The 13720-nt window shown below is 56.0% G+C and overlaps 1 protein-coding gene across 1 annotated transcript in view; it reads right to left on the bottom strand.

The window, feature by feature from the left end:
* Positions 1-13720, bottom strand: part of NTN1 (netrin 1) — a 189805-nt gene that overhangs the window by 52424 nt on the left and 123661 nt on the right. The gene's annotated exons all lie outside the window — the stretch shown is intronic.

The raw sequence follows: 13720 nt of genomic DNA, 5'->3' as shown, positions 1-13720 counted from the left end.
CAACCGTAGCACTAGGAGGAGTCACAGCGATCACTTACAGACCCCGATTAATGCGAAGACTCGAAGGTGAAGGAACCCCCAGGACCTTGCAGAAAAGGAATGGCCAAGCTGGGAGGTGCCGTGAGGCCCTGATTCTTAGGCCAGCCGCTGCTGTACCCCACACCCCTCCTCCTAATTTGGAACGGGCTAAAGAGCTGGGGTTGCCCACCCTATCACACTGCACCCTGAGGCTCCCTCCCTGTGTTCCAAGGACCCAATCCCAGTGATGAAATGGCCAGAGGAGTTTGAGGCAACATCCCCTCTATTATGGACTGAATGATTGTGTCCCCACCTGCAGATTCATATGTTGAAGCCCTAACCCTCAATGTGATGGCGTTAGGAGGTGGGCCCTTCCCTTGGGAGGTAATTAGGTTTATTTATTTATTTATTTATTTTTTGTCGCTTTGGGTCTTCATTGCTGCGTGTGGGCCTTCTCTAGTTGCATTGAGCAGGAGCTACTCTTTGTGCGCGGGCTTCTCACTGCAGTGGTGGCTTCTCTTGTTGCAGAGCACGGGCTCTAGGCGTGCGGGCTTCAGTTGTTGCAGCACGCAGGCTCAGTGGCTCGCGGGCTCTAGAGCGCAGGCTCAGCAGCTGTGGCGCACGGGCTTAGTTGCTCCGCGGCATGTGGGATCTTCCCGGACCAGGGCTCGAACCCCTGTCCCCTGCATCGGCAGGCGGATTCTTAACCACTGCACCACCAGGGAAGTTGCCGGTAATTAGGTTTAGATGAGGTCATGAGGGTGGGACCCTCATGATGGGATCAGCACCCTTCTGAGAAGAGGAAGGAGAAAAGCTATCTCTCTACACAGCAAGAAGGCAGTGGTCTGCAAACCAGGAAGCAACTGTCATCAGACACTAAATCTGCAGGCACATCGATCCTGGACTTCTCTGCCTCCAAAACTGTGAGAAGTATCTGTTGTCTAAGTCACCCGGTCTGTGGTGTCTTGCTATGTTAGCCCTAGTGGACTAAGATTGCCACCAACTCCGTGATGCTCGGGCAAGAACTGCGGGACCTGCAGACACAGGTCACCTGCCTCCCTGGACCTAGGCAGTGGACTCAGCGCGGGTAGGGAAGGGAGGGCAGGATGAAGGAGGCCAAAGTTCTCCCCGGATCCCTGGGGTCCCCCTTGCCCTCCCCTCTCCCCCTCCCCAGGGAAGCCTGGAGAGGGTGGAGAGTCGTCAGCAGGAGGGCATCCTGCAGCAACTTCACTTGGTGCCAGAGCTGCTCTGTTTCTATTCCCAATGGGAAAAAAGTATGCCGGGGAATAAGTGAGAGCAGAGCTCCCGAAAGAGCTAAACTAGCACCTCCCCAGCCGCACTGCTCAGCGTGAGGGCAGGAGGCCGTGGGTGAAGATGTGGCCTTCTCCCAGCCGGCCTCGGGCCCAGGAGTGGCTGAGGAGGAGAATTAGGAAGAGGAAGAAGGAGCGGGGAGGGGGCAGAAAGGAGAGGAATGTGAGGAATTGTTTGTCAAAGTTGTGTCTGGACACGTGAGAGCTTCTGGAAACTCTGGGAGTGGGGGGTCCTGGCCGCGGGGTGCTCCGTGTCAGGTGAGAGGATGGCAGGGACCACAGGCCTGGGGGAGGACATGGAACTGTCCCAATCCTGCCCCTGTAGACAGCAGCAAATCCTTCTGTTAGAAACTTGTCTAAAACCTACCCTAAATTCAAGTTCATTTCCTATTGGTTCTTTCTTCTTCTTCTTCTTCTTCACTCAGTCTTGATGCATGTTGCGAATGATAATGTGAGGAGGGGATGGTGGGAGACGACCTCTGACCTTAGATCCCTCCCTGTGATGGGAAGGGTGACGGGGCACAGACAGCGTCTCTGAGCTGGCCTGGTGACGGCAAGAGGGCCACAGCACAGGACCCTGGCATCCCAAGCCGCTGCCGCGGGTGTGGGCACCAGGCAGATGTGGAGTCCCGAGGCCCCTGCCAGCTGACCTCGCTTGGCCGGCCTCACAAGCCTGCTGGTAATCCTAAAACCCAGGCCAAGACGCCCTCCCCTCCGTGCTGACGGAACACAGCTGCGTGCCAGTAACTTCTGGGCCTTGGACTTGGCTGGGAGGAGATCACCAAAGGTTGCTTGGTCACTGGAGGCTCAGAGCCAAGTCACCCGCAGGCCCAGGTCGTCTTAACCGAGGCAGGGGCCAGCCCAGAGCAGAATCTGGGGGGAGCAGCGTGCATCACCCTCACCCGAGGCCCTTCGAAGCCGGTGACCCCTTAACCCCACAGGCTGGTGGGCTGCCGGGGAGGAGCCGGGCACCAGCTGAGGTCGGCAGAGCTGAGGGCCACCCTGGGTGATGGCAAAGCAGCGTTGTCTGCTTCGTGGAGCAGGTGCATCCTTAGGGCCATCCTTTGGTTAGAGGAGAGGGCACTTTGCTGTGTGGTCTCCACATCTTTCCCCCAGGATTCCGCAAAGACTCTGACCGACTGGCCCTTGGTCTCACAGAGGCAGCAGGCTGACTGTGCTTCCTCGAAAATCACTGTTCCAGGAAGAGAAGCCAGCAGGGTCCCACAGGGTGGGGGGTCTCAGGAGGCTACTCAGGTCACCTCCAGGGCGGCGGGACCATCCCCAGAGGTGGAGCACTCCTGCAGCACAGCCCTGCCACCCGGACACCTGGGGACACCTGAGCACATCCACGCTCCCATAGGTAGTCCTTCTGGTCCTCACACCAGCCTGTGAAGTTAGTAAGACCATACAGAGGAGACCACGGACCGGGAGACAGAAAGCGCCTGATCTCTGAGCACATCACCGAGGGCCCTCACCCCCTAGACTGCCCCTCTGTGCTTCTTGTTCTGCAAGGAGAAATACACACTTCCCTGTTACAACCAAGGCCGGGTGACGTCCCTTACGTGCAGCCGAATGCACTCCCAACACAGAGACTTGCATTGCACTCATTCTCAATTCCAAGCTAAACGGCCCCAAAGTAAAGACTTTTCCCAAAAGCCCATGAATAAGGAAAGCCTAAGTTATACCCTCTGTGCAAAGAAGGGTGAGCTTCAAGGTGTGAGGAGAACTGATGGATGACAACAGCCCACAGACGGTCCTCTATAGCCTTGGACCAGGGAATCCAGCTAGCAGTGTCATAGGAAGGGGGCCTGAGCTGCCCACAAAGGAGGCCCCAGCCCTGGTCCTTAGGGAGAGAAAACCAAAGGGATCCTGCCATATCCCTACAACCCCCAAACACACCCAGACACACACACACATAGATCCCTACAGGCTCTCACACACGCACACACGCACACGCAGCGCCACAGTGGGCAGGGGAGCGGCTGGGGACAAGCTGAGCCGGGAGGATGCAGATGTGAGGCAAGTGGAAGTCTTTTCCTTGGCAGGGGGTCTGGTTAAGGGGACAAAGAGAGAGCCTCTCCGATTCTTCCAAGAACGAGGTCTGGGTCAGAATGTTTTCTGCCACAAGAAGCCCATTTGGGGACGCCCGTTTCCTGGGAAGTCAGCAACTCCTTTACAGAGGAGGTCAGGCCCTTCCCCAGCAGGTCACCCGTGTGCACGCAGCAGGCAGCACCTGGTCCTGGGAAACAATCTACCGGAGGGTTTTTCCATGAAGAGGAAGGTGAGACCAAGCGGAAGCCCAGGGCCCTGAGAAGGTGGCCGGATTAGGTTTCTCACGAACATGTGGGCTGGAGGGCCTCCCGGTGCAGAGGAGAAGACAGACTGTCCTTGCTCTGGGTCCTCAGCCAGAAACGGACAGCTCAGGACACACAGAAGGTTTCAGATGAGTGTCGAGAGACCCAGGTCTGACCCTGCCCTGCCAGTAATGCTGTGTGACCCTGAGCTACTGCCTCACTCTTTCTGAGCCTCGGGTGACTCATCTCTAAGGCAGGAGGTCTATACTTGCACTAAAGTTGTTTCCAACTCAACAGGCTAAGATCCAGGGCAGTGGCCTGTCCCCTGGGCCCGTCACCCCGACTGCCACGGCCCACTGCAGTGTCCTGGCCCAGGGGTCTAGGAAAGCACTCTTGTTGCCAGGCACACCAGGCCCAGCCTCCACACCCACGGGCCACCCCACCCGACACCATGACCTGCTGCACCGGGCCAGAATCTCCTCTCTGAGATTCGGGTCGTCAGCTACGAGAAGTGTACCAGGGTTGCCGAGAGCCCCCGCAAAGCTGACCTGGAAGGCAGGCCGGTGGAGCAGCTATCAGGGCCCCCGTGATGGCCAGAGGCCCTCTCAGCTCTGACCCCGGGACACTGCCTTTCCTGCTCCCTCTCACGCTCTCTGCCCTGGATCCCTGGAGGCCCACGGCTCCCATCAGGAGGAGAGGCACGCCTGAGGCTGGCCCCCCTCCACTGCAGCTCAAGCCCTGGCTCTGGAAACCCATCCTGGGTTCCCACCAGGACATCTACCTACTTTTCCTGAGGACCTGGCTCCAGGGGAGGGGCCCTCAAATGGCAGCAATCCCAGGACACATGCGTGTGGAGGAGAGGGGAGCGGGCCTGGCACCCAGACCCCCTGGAGCAGCCCCAGACAGGAGGGGGAGACAGAACAACCGCAGCACCAAACCTCACCTCAGATGTCTTCACGGCCACCACCCAGGCCTCCAGCCAGTTGTGAACTCATGTTATGAACTGAATTATGTCCCCCCAGAATTCAAATGCTGGAGTCCTAACCCCCATCCCTCAGGATGCGACTGTACTCACACACAGGTTCTTTAAAGGAGTGACTAAGGTAAAATTCAGTCACTGGAGTGGGCCTCAATCCAGTATGACTGGTGTGCTCGTTAGAAGAGGAGATGAGGACACAGACACACCCAGAGGGAAGGCCACGTGAGGACACAGGGAGAAGACGGCCGCCTCCAAGCCAAGGAGAGGCCTCAGAAGGAACCAGCCCTGCGGCCACCTTGGTCTTGTACTTCCAACCTCCAGAACAGTGAGAAATAAATGTCTGTTGTTTAAGCTCCAGGCCTGTGGTACATTGTTCTGGGCCCCTGAGCACACTCACAGCTTGTGTTCAGCCTCAGGGAAGCGTCTTCTTCCCGAGGGGCTCTGCCCAGGCGCGTCCTGGGCCTCAGGAGAAGGCAGACTGTCCCGCCACTCAACCAAGCAGCCTGGGGGCCCTTTCACGCCTCAGCTCCCCTGTGGAAGTCGCTGCCTCTGCTGGGGGATGGAAGCTTTCTCCAGGTAGGCCGCGTCTCTGAGGGCCCCTGACGCCCCAGCAGGCCGGTGGAGCAGACATCAGGACCTCCGTGATGGCTCGAGTCCCTCCCAGCTCAGATCCCACAACAGCTCTCACTGACGCATCAACCTGAGGACCGTTTGCAAAAGGGCGGCCCACGCAGGCCTCAGGCGGGGAGCGCGCTGGGTGCCCGGGCTGAGCGGGAGGCTGGCACCGGGTCAGAGGAGCGAGGCCGCACCGTGAGCTTCTCCAGGGGCCCTGCCCGTGGGCGGCCTCGTCCTCGCCCGCCCCGTGCGTGCGGGGAGCCTGCCACTCCTGTCCTTTAAGAAGAAAGTGCCAAACGCCAGGTGCCGGATGCGGCCCTTCCCAGCCAGGGTCTGCCGGAAACGCCCCTTCCAGTGCCCACAAGGCCTCGGGGCTGCAGAGGAGCGCGGTAGGGAGAGAAACCGCCCGGCCCTGAATCTGGGACACTGCCGTCGGTGAGCACCGTTAGAGACAGTCAGGGGGTCCCTGGGACTCCAAGGGCTACAGCCTAGGCCCAAGGTCCTCCTCTGCCCGTGGCACTGGGTTAGGGTGAAACACCCTTCTCTGCTTGGAGTGACACTTGTCTGTGTACCTGGACACCATCCACAAAGAAAGCGGGGGCGGGCGGGGCCCTGTGGAGTGGCCCTGTTATGTGGACCAGGCTGAGCTCCTGCTGCTGTGGGGGGAGGCGGCGGGGGTGGGGGGGAGAGGTGGGGGGAGGGAGAGGTGGGGGGAGGGGAAGAAAGAGCAGCATCCTCTGCGCAGGTGAGAGTTTGTGCACGAAGACAGAAAGGGCCAGAATCTTCAGAGAAAATCAAGTTCAGATCCAAAGGCTTCCCATGTCTCTTGCCTGTGTGCTGGGCCTCTTTGGGGAAGCCTGGTGGGACCCCCCAGAGGTGGCGCTTGGGGGAAGGACACATATCAGTCACTAAGGGGTGTTCTCTGCTCCCCAACAGAGTGAGGAGGATGGACCCCGAGAAGAGAAACGTGGAGGCTGGCCGAGATGGCTGGGGACTCCAGAAGGGAAGGGCCTCGGGTAAGGTGCAGACAGTGGGTGGGGCTCAGGGAGGCGGGCTGGGGGCAGGGCAGGGAGGAGGAGTGAATGCCGACCCCAGGGGGACTGGTCCCTTTGTGAGCTCAGAGCCATGAGGAATGGGAGACAGGGGACCAGGAGGTCCAAAGTCAACATCACAGAGCCCTACGGAAGCAGCGTGTCATCACCATCATCATCATCGTTTCATTCACACACGGTCAAGTTCGCTTTTTGTGGTGTACAGTCCTATGGGCTTTATCACATGCACAGGGTCCTGTAGCCACTACCACACTCAGGACACAGAACAGCCCAACTCTCCCAAGAACCCCCTGTGTTCCTCCTTTGCAGTGAGCCCCCCCGTCCCTACTCCTGGCAACCCAGGATCTATTCTCGGTCCCTACAGCTTTTCAGACCATCTTATTCTGGGATTTACCGTATGTAAAATATATGGAGGTACCGTATGTTCGGTGCGGTCATACAGTAGGTAATCTTTTGAGATTGGCCTCCTTTACACCCAGTGAATTTGAGACGCGTCCATGTTGCTGTGTCAATCGACAGCGTGTTCCTTTGCATTGCTGAGTCGGATTTCACAGGACGGGTGCACCACTGGCTGTCCATTCACCCACTGAAGCACAGTTGGGTTGTTTCCAGTTTTTGGCAGTTGCGAATAACGCTGTTATCAACATCCGTGTGCAGGTTTTGGTGTGAACACAGATTTCGTTTGTCTGGGGTAAATACCTAGGGGAGGCATTGCTGAGTATTATGGCAGGTCTATGCTTAACTTTGTAAGACACTGACAAACTGTTTTCCGGAGCAGCTGTGCCATTCTGAATTCCCCAGCCGTGTGCGAGAGTTCCGGTTACCACACACCCGCGCCAGTGCTTGGGACTGTCAGGACTTTTTATTTTCAACATTCTAATGGGTGGGTAGTGGCATCTCGCTGTGGTTTTAATCTGCATTTCCCTAATGCAGACAAATGACGGTTTGGGTATTTATTTGCCATCCCTGGATCTTTGCTAAGTAGCTGTTCAAGTATTCTGCCCATTTCTAGCTCAGGGGTTGGTTGTCTTATCGTGGAGTTCTGCGAGTCCTCTACACAGCCTGGACTCAAGTCCTTGGTCGGATATGCGATGCACAGATGTTTTCTCCCACCTGCGGCACGTCGCACAGCAGGAGCGTCTTACAAGGTAAGCCAGACGTATCTCTCCAGTCACTGGTCCTCAGCCCCCCAGTGGCATCCACCGCTCTTGCAACGGGCCCCCTCCTCTCTGCGCCCGTCGCCTCCCTTCTGACAGAGAGCCCTCCAGCCCTTACCTGCTTCCAGGCAATGGTACTGCTCCTCCCTCAGTGCCCCCATGGCTGTTTGTGCCTCACACCCCAGGTCTCATCTCAAAGTCCATCCCATCCCCAGAGAGGTCCTCCCGGGATGCCCTGTACAGCAGCTCCCCTCCCCCTCCCCTGCCGCCAGTTACTCTCTCCTTCCACCTTGTTTATTTCCTCCACGTAACTCGCCACAATCTGTCATCATCCTCTGCTTACTTTTTCTTTTCTATCATCAACCTCCCTCCAGAACACAAGCTCCAGGGGTACGTGTCTGTCCTGGTCACCACTGTACCCCCAGTTCCGCCTGGAGCAGGCAATCCATGAACATGGGCTGAATCAATGCACACGCTCAGGGCCAATGTGCCGCCCTCTCCGTGGGGAAGAGGCCGTTTCACGGACCCTGTGACTCTGGAGGAAAGTAGGAGGGGCACAAAGCAAAGACCTTCCCCTCACAACCGAGGTCACTGGCAACCCTGACGACGACGATCACTCCCCACTCCTAAATTCTCCGTGCTAATGAGGGGGCGAGGATAATTTAAATCCACAGATAATCCACAAACTTCATCTCAGCTGTCTGGGTCCGCCTCCTCCGAGGCTCTGCTTTTCTTTCTCCCAGCAGTTGCTAACGAGGGACAAAAGAAGAAACGTTTCAAGCTGCACGACCTCTCTTTCGGATCAAGGTGCAGACGGCAGGAAGTGGAAGGGGGGGAGCCCCATCATCCCAAACTGGATTATGACCTTCCATGATCTAGTTAACTACAGTCTTCCTGCACCTGATTTACAGCTGAGGCGAAAGGCACAGGTCCTACAGGTCGTTCCGTGTGTGTGTGTGTGTGTGTGTGTGTGTGTGTGTGTTGTCTGCACGCACAGGCTCCGGTAGGCGGGCAGGGGCTGGACAGTGCAGTGGGGGAGGTGCTGGAGCACCCGATGACCAACAGTGAGGACCAGCTCGGGCCTCGCATCCACCTTTCAGCCCCACACCCATCGGGAGCCCCTCAGGTGCCACAGGGCTTTCTTAGCAGTACCTTCAGAACTGCTGCGTCTCGATGCGCACAGCCCTTCCCCACCTTCTCCGCTCAGGGCCTCCGCCTGCTGGCTGCCGGACACCCATCTCTGCCGTTCCAGTCGTTCGGGAGCAATTTTGCTCCCAAAGCGTGTAAATCCTTTATCAAGGGTGTGCAACGGCATTAGGGCAAATCCCTGGGGCCCTGCCCAGTCTGGTGGGAATCGGCTTTCAAGTACACCCCGGGGCTGAGACTCTCAAGTGAGAGGGGCCGGCTGTCCTGTGCACCACACTCACCGAAAGAACTAAGGCCACGGGGAGCCAAAGGAATGGTCTCCATCCACTTGGTGTGCATGCTGGCAATGGCAGGGGCTCTGGTTACTCTCTTTTTCTCCGCTCGTACTAATACTTGTCACAGCTCACCAGTGTGGCATGCACGCCATGTGCTGGGGACCTCCTCTGCATCGTCTCATTTAATCGACACCATAACCCTAGGAGGGAGGAGGGACTACTATTATCCCCATTTTCAGATGGGAAAACTGAGGCACCGAAGAGTAAACACCTTGCCTTGAGGTGGAATCTGAACCCTGGTCTCAATAACTCCAAGTTCCATGCTTTTAAAAGCTCTTCATCCCTAGCCTGTGGCTGTGGTAACCTGCTGCTCTTCTCGTAGCAGAAGGCATTTCCCAAGTAAAAAGCCCCTGTTAACTGGGGGAGTGCAAACATGAGGAGGCTCTTCTGTTCAGACCGGGGACCCCGGGGGATCCTCTAGGAGAGTTCATGTAAAATCAGGATGAGAGCAAGCTTCAGAGACAAGGAGACTGACACCCAGGGAGGTGAAGAGACTGGCCAAGGAGGCCCAGGGGAATGAGATGGAGGGCTGGGCCTGAAAGACCCCACTTCAGGGCACCGCAAGGGCCAAGTCACAAGATGGGAGACTCTCCTCATTTGTAAGGATCTTAGGAGAAAACCGCCTCCACCCGATTTCCTGGCTCTGCCAGCTTTTCCAAGTTCCCGGGTCACAAACTTCACTTACACAAGACCTTGTCCTATTGGATCAGGGACCCATAAAATTTTTTTAATTTATGATTTTTTTTAAAAAAAGAGGATGTGTTATGTGGAGTGTCAAAGCTGTATGGGGCTCAGAGACCGTAAATCTGAATATGACTTCATAGATGAGGAGACCGAGGTCCAGGGAGGTCCCATGACTTGCGTGATGCTCTCCGGGCTTTGAGCCTGGAGCACATCTGGAGATCAGGATTCTGACCCCCGTGTTCCCAGGGAACAAGGAAGCCTGCACCAACACAGGCCACAGCTGGAGCTGAGCCCTTCCATGAGGATTTCCTCTCCTCTGACTGTCTCTCTCCCCGTGGGTGCTGGCTTTGATTGTGGTCTCTGCCCTCTAAGCTGGGAGCCGCTCCAGCCACTGAGAACCTTCCTGCCAAGATGACCAAGGCTTTTCCCTGTACCTCCCAAGATGATGCTAGAAAAAGGAAATGTGACGAGGAGCCCACACATCAAAAGGGCATCTCTGAGGCTTTTAGGCTTTTCTCCGCTGCATGGACACTAGCTTGGAGTCAGGAAGGGGTGGAGGTCCCAGGTTCCTAGCTGTGCGGTGACTAAATCCTCAGCCAACCAGATCTAGACATACACATATGTATACACACACACACACACACACACACACTATGAAGCAGTAATGACTGTCCAATCCCAGCCTTCATCTGGACACTGGAGCATCAGGCTGTATAACTAAGCTCCCAGCCTTACCAGCAAGATTTAAATTTTCACAATTTTAAACACACACCCCCCTCCGCCCAGTTTTCAGGAAGAGAGCCATTAAAACATAAGGCTCCCCCTCTAAAGAATAAATCCTAGGTCACCTGTGAATATCCCCTTTCTCAACACAAGAGCAGGTCACTGTACTCATTTCTTATTCTCCCACCGCCCTGATTCTCAGCCTTGGCTACACATCAGAGTGGCTGGGGAGGCCAGGGCGTGGCCCAAAATGCTCGATTCCTCCCCAACCCTTGGCAGAGCTGCTGGAAGAAACAGGGCTGGATGGGAGCGGCAAGCAAGCCCTGGCAGAGCTGGTGTGGACCATCGCAGGCTCCTGCCCACTGCCGCCCGCATCTTCTGAGGACTCGGGCACCTTCTTAGCAGCCTGCGATCAGCCGTGGTGACCGTGGACTTGAAGGGGGCAGGTCAACGAGAGAAAGAAGCAGGCCGCTCTGAGCGGGGGCGCTAGATGCGGTGGGTAATTTCTTCATTCTCATCACAATTCGGTTCACGGGAGACTCCTGGAATGTCTTTATCCGTCACAGATGGTTTGGGGAGATGATAAATTAATATTGTTTAAAGGGAGGCACGGCTGAAATGGTTAAATGGTAACGTCTTCTCTGCCGGCTCTAAAGAGAAAGAGCCCCCAAGTCCATAAAGAAGACAAATGGTAAACAAAACCGCCTATCTTTTGACAGATTCCAGAACGAGTATCATTCACACACTCTTCTGCAGAGAAAGGGGAGAAATTCATCTCGTCTGACTTTGTATAGGACAACAGCCCACGCCATAATGAGGCCTTCCCAGTGCTGTGAAATCGCGCTGAATAGCGGAGAGTGCAGCCGCCTGCTTCCTGGGCATGTTGATTACAGCCCTTTGTGTGCACCGGCCCTGCCAGCCCCAGTCTGGTTCTAAGCTAGGGGAGGGGAGAAAGAACCCAACAAATTTGTTGCTATGAAACTTCCCAAATGGGGGAACGGCATAATGATGTTTGGGATGGAATACCCTTGCTCCAAGCTGTTCTTGTCTGGGTCCACCCCTGCTCTCAACTGAACAAGGTCGGGAGTCAGCCAATCACCAGCAGTGTATGGGTGGCCTCAGCCCCTGCCCGGGGCTCCTCCCAGACCCTGGGAAGTCGGGTACCCTGGGAGTCAAGGGGCCCCAATAGCCATTCCCAAGCACCCTCAGGTCAACGGCCAACTTGAGTCAAGAGGCACTGCTGGTTGTCCCATTTCCCCCATGAAATGCATCTGAAACAGAGCAAAGAAGTGCAGCCTTCACCCGAGAGCTACAATGGGGCCAGGGCTGGGGGTGACTCCACATCTACATGATTTTGGAAGCCCCTGAGAGCAAACCATCTGAGATCAAAATGCTGGGACCAAATGCTTCCACTAAGGGAACCATTTCCTTAAACCATCCGGCCCTGGGAAGACAAGACAGTGGACTCCTCAGGGGCGGGGTGATGGAGAGACGCCTGTCTGAAGATCTCAAGGGTACACATCCCCCTGCCGGCATCTGAACTCCTACAGCTGGTTCCCACCAAGATCTCAGGGTCTTTCTTTGGTGGGGGAACTGTGGATTCAAAGTTCCCACATCCCCTAAGGGGGTGACACCAGGAGAAAAAGAGCTGAGGGGAAAGATCTGGAACTTTCAACAGATGCCTTTCCTCACCAATGAAATGGCAAGACCTTTCAGGTCACATTCTTCTTCTCACCAATCAGAGAGCAGATCTTTCAGGCATTGTATTTTCTCACCAATCACAAAGCAGGGCCCTTCAGGCAATGCTCTGCCTCACCAATCAGGAGGCAGGATCCTTGAAGCACTGTCTTTCCTCACCAATCAGGAGGCACTGAGAGTCCCACCCTTTCCTGCCACATTTCCCCAGAAGGATAAGCAAGTGTCCTCCTGAGCAGATTCCATCCTTACATTTTCTCCTCTTCCATGGGTTCTTCTCCCAGCGTTACCACCAAAGCAGTCGCTGTCCAGGGCTGGGAGAAAGGAGCCAGCCACCGAGGCTGGCCAAAGCATTTGAAATAAGACAGGACCACACCCTCATCTGCCTGCATCTGTCCCTCCTGGAAACCAGCAAAGGAAGCCGGCAGCTCCACACCATTTAACTAGAGTGGCAGAGCCCTGGAGGATGATCTGCAGGTTCCCAGCACCCCGTGGCCTCCTGACAGCTCGCTCCCAGCAGTGAAGGGCCACACACGGCCCTCATCCCTCCCCACGGCAACAGACGAAAGGGAGAGCAGGCAAGACGGCAAGATGACCAAGGCCCTGCTCCTTCCTGACTCTCCAGGGGACATGCCTTTCCTGCTCTGACAGAAGAAACTGGCATGGCAGGAAGTGACCACTGCCTTTCCAGACACAGCCCAGACCTTCTCATCCGCGGGCACAGGGCTGCCCACCCGACTGGCCCCTGTTGATTAAATTTTCTTGGCCAAATCCCCACGAAATCTATGTGCAACCAGTTGTTTACAAGACCCTGACTTCAATTTCTTCGGTAGAAGAGAAACAACAAACACTTGGGCACAAGGCGTTGGCTACCTTCCAACTACATTCTCTGAAAACCCAAAGCCCTCCTTCCATGGTGCCCCTGCCTTCGTGCCACCGTAGACGTTTCTTGGATCCCTTTGCCCAGGTCACTTTCTCAGCCCCTGCTCAAAGTCTCCTGGGGGATGCCCACCTGATCAGTTGTTTTTTAATGTGGAAACAACCCAGCTACCTTTATGCTTAAATTTCTCTCGACAACCACCAGAGGCAGCCTTAAGTCCACAGATCTGGAAGGAGAGCTTGCTTGTGTGCTGGAAGCCATCCTATTCATCTCTGCTCATTTGGAATCCAAGGGATTTCTCTAGGAGGAGACAGACTGGGAACCTGTTTTTTGGAGAACAGCGTCCTGCACAAGCAGGGCCGGCTCAGGGACCCCACACTCAGAAGGGCACACGCTTGGTTGAAACTCTGCTTGCCATTTTGAAATTCTTAGCAATTCCTGAACAAGAAGCCCCGTATTTTCATTTTGCACTGGGGCCCACGAATTATGTAATCGGTCCTGCACACAAGTGCCCAACATCTGGTGGATTTCCTGTTAAGAGGATGATACTTTGGCTTCATCCAAGGCTAAGCAGTGGCCATAGGAGGGTTTCCCTGCTGCAGCTCATCATCTGGGCCTAAGTCTCCCATGGCTTGTGTCTCTCCGGTGTCAGGGTCTTTACAGGCCCATGTGAGGACCCCAGCCATGCTGGCTTGTGGCCCCAGAGGCCTCGGAGATAAATATGTTCTCGGGAAGCCATGCTCACGGGAAGCCGTGGCGCTAGGCCTCACGTTTTGGACCTGGAGAGTCCTGGTTCCTGGAATTCCCAAAAGCAAATGGGGTGCGGGTGGGG

The sequence above is a fragment of the Balaenoptera ricei genome, chromosome 20 (assembly GCF_028023285.1).
Source record: "Balaenoptera ricei isolate mBalRic1 chromosome 20, mBalRic1.hap2, whole genome shotgun sequence".
Lineage (NCBI taxonomy): Eukaryota > Metazoa > Chordata > Mammalia > Artiodactyla > Balaenopteridae > Balaenoptera > Balaenoptera ricei.
The sequence above is the reverse complement of the archived record's forward strand: the minus strand, read 5'-3'. Positions and strand labels throughout refer to the sequence as shown.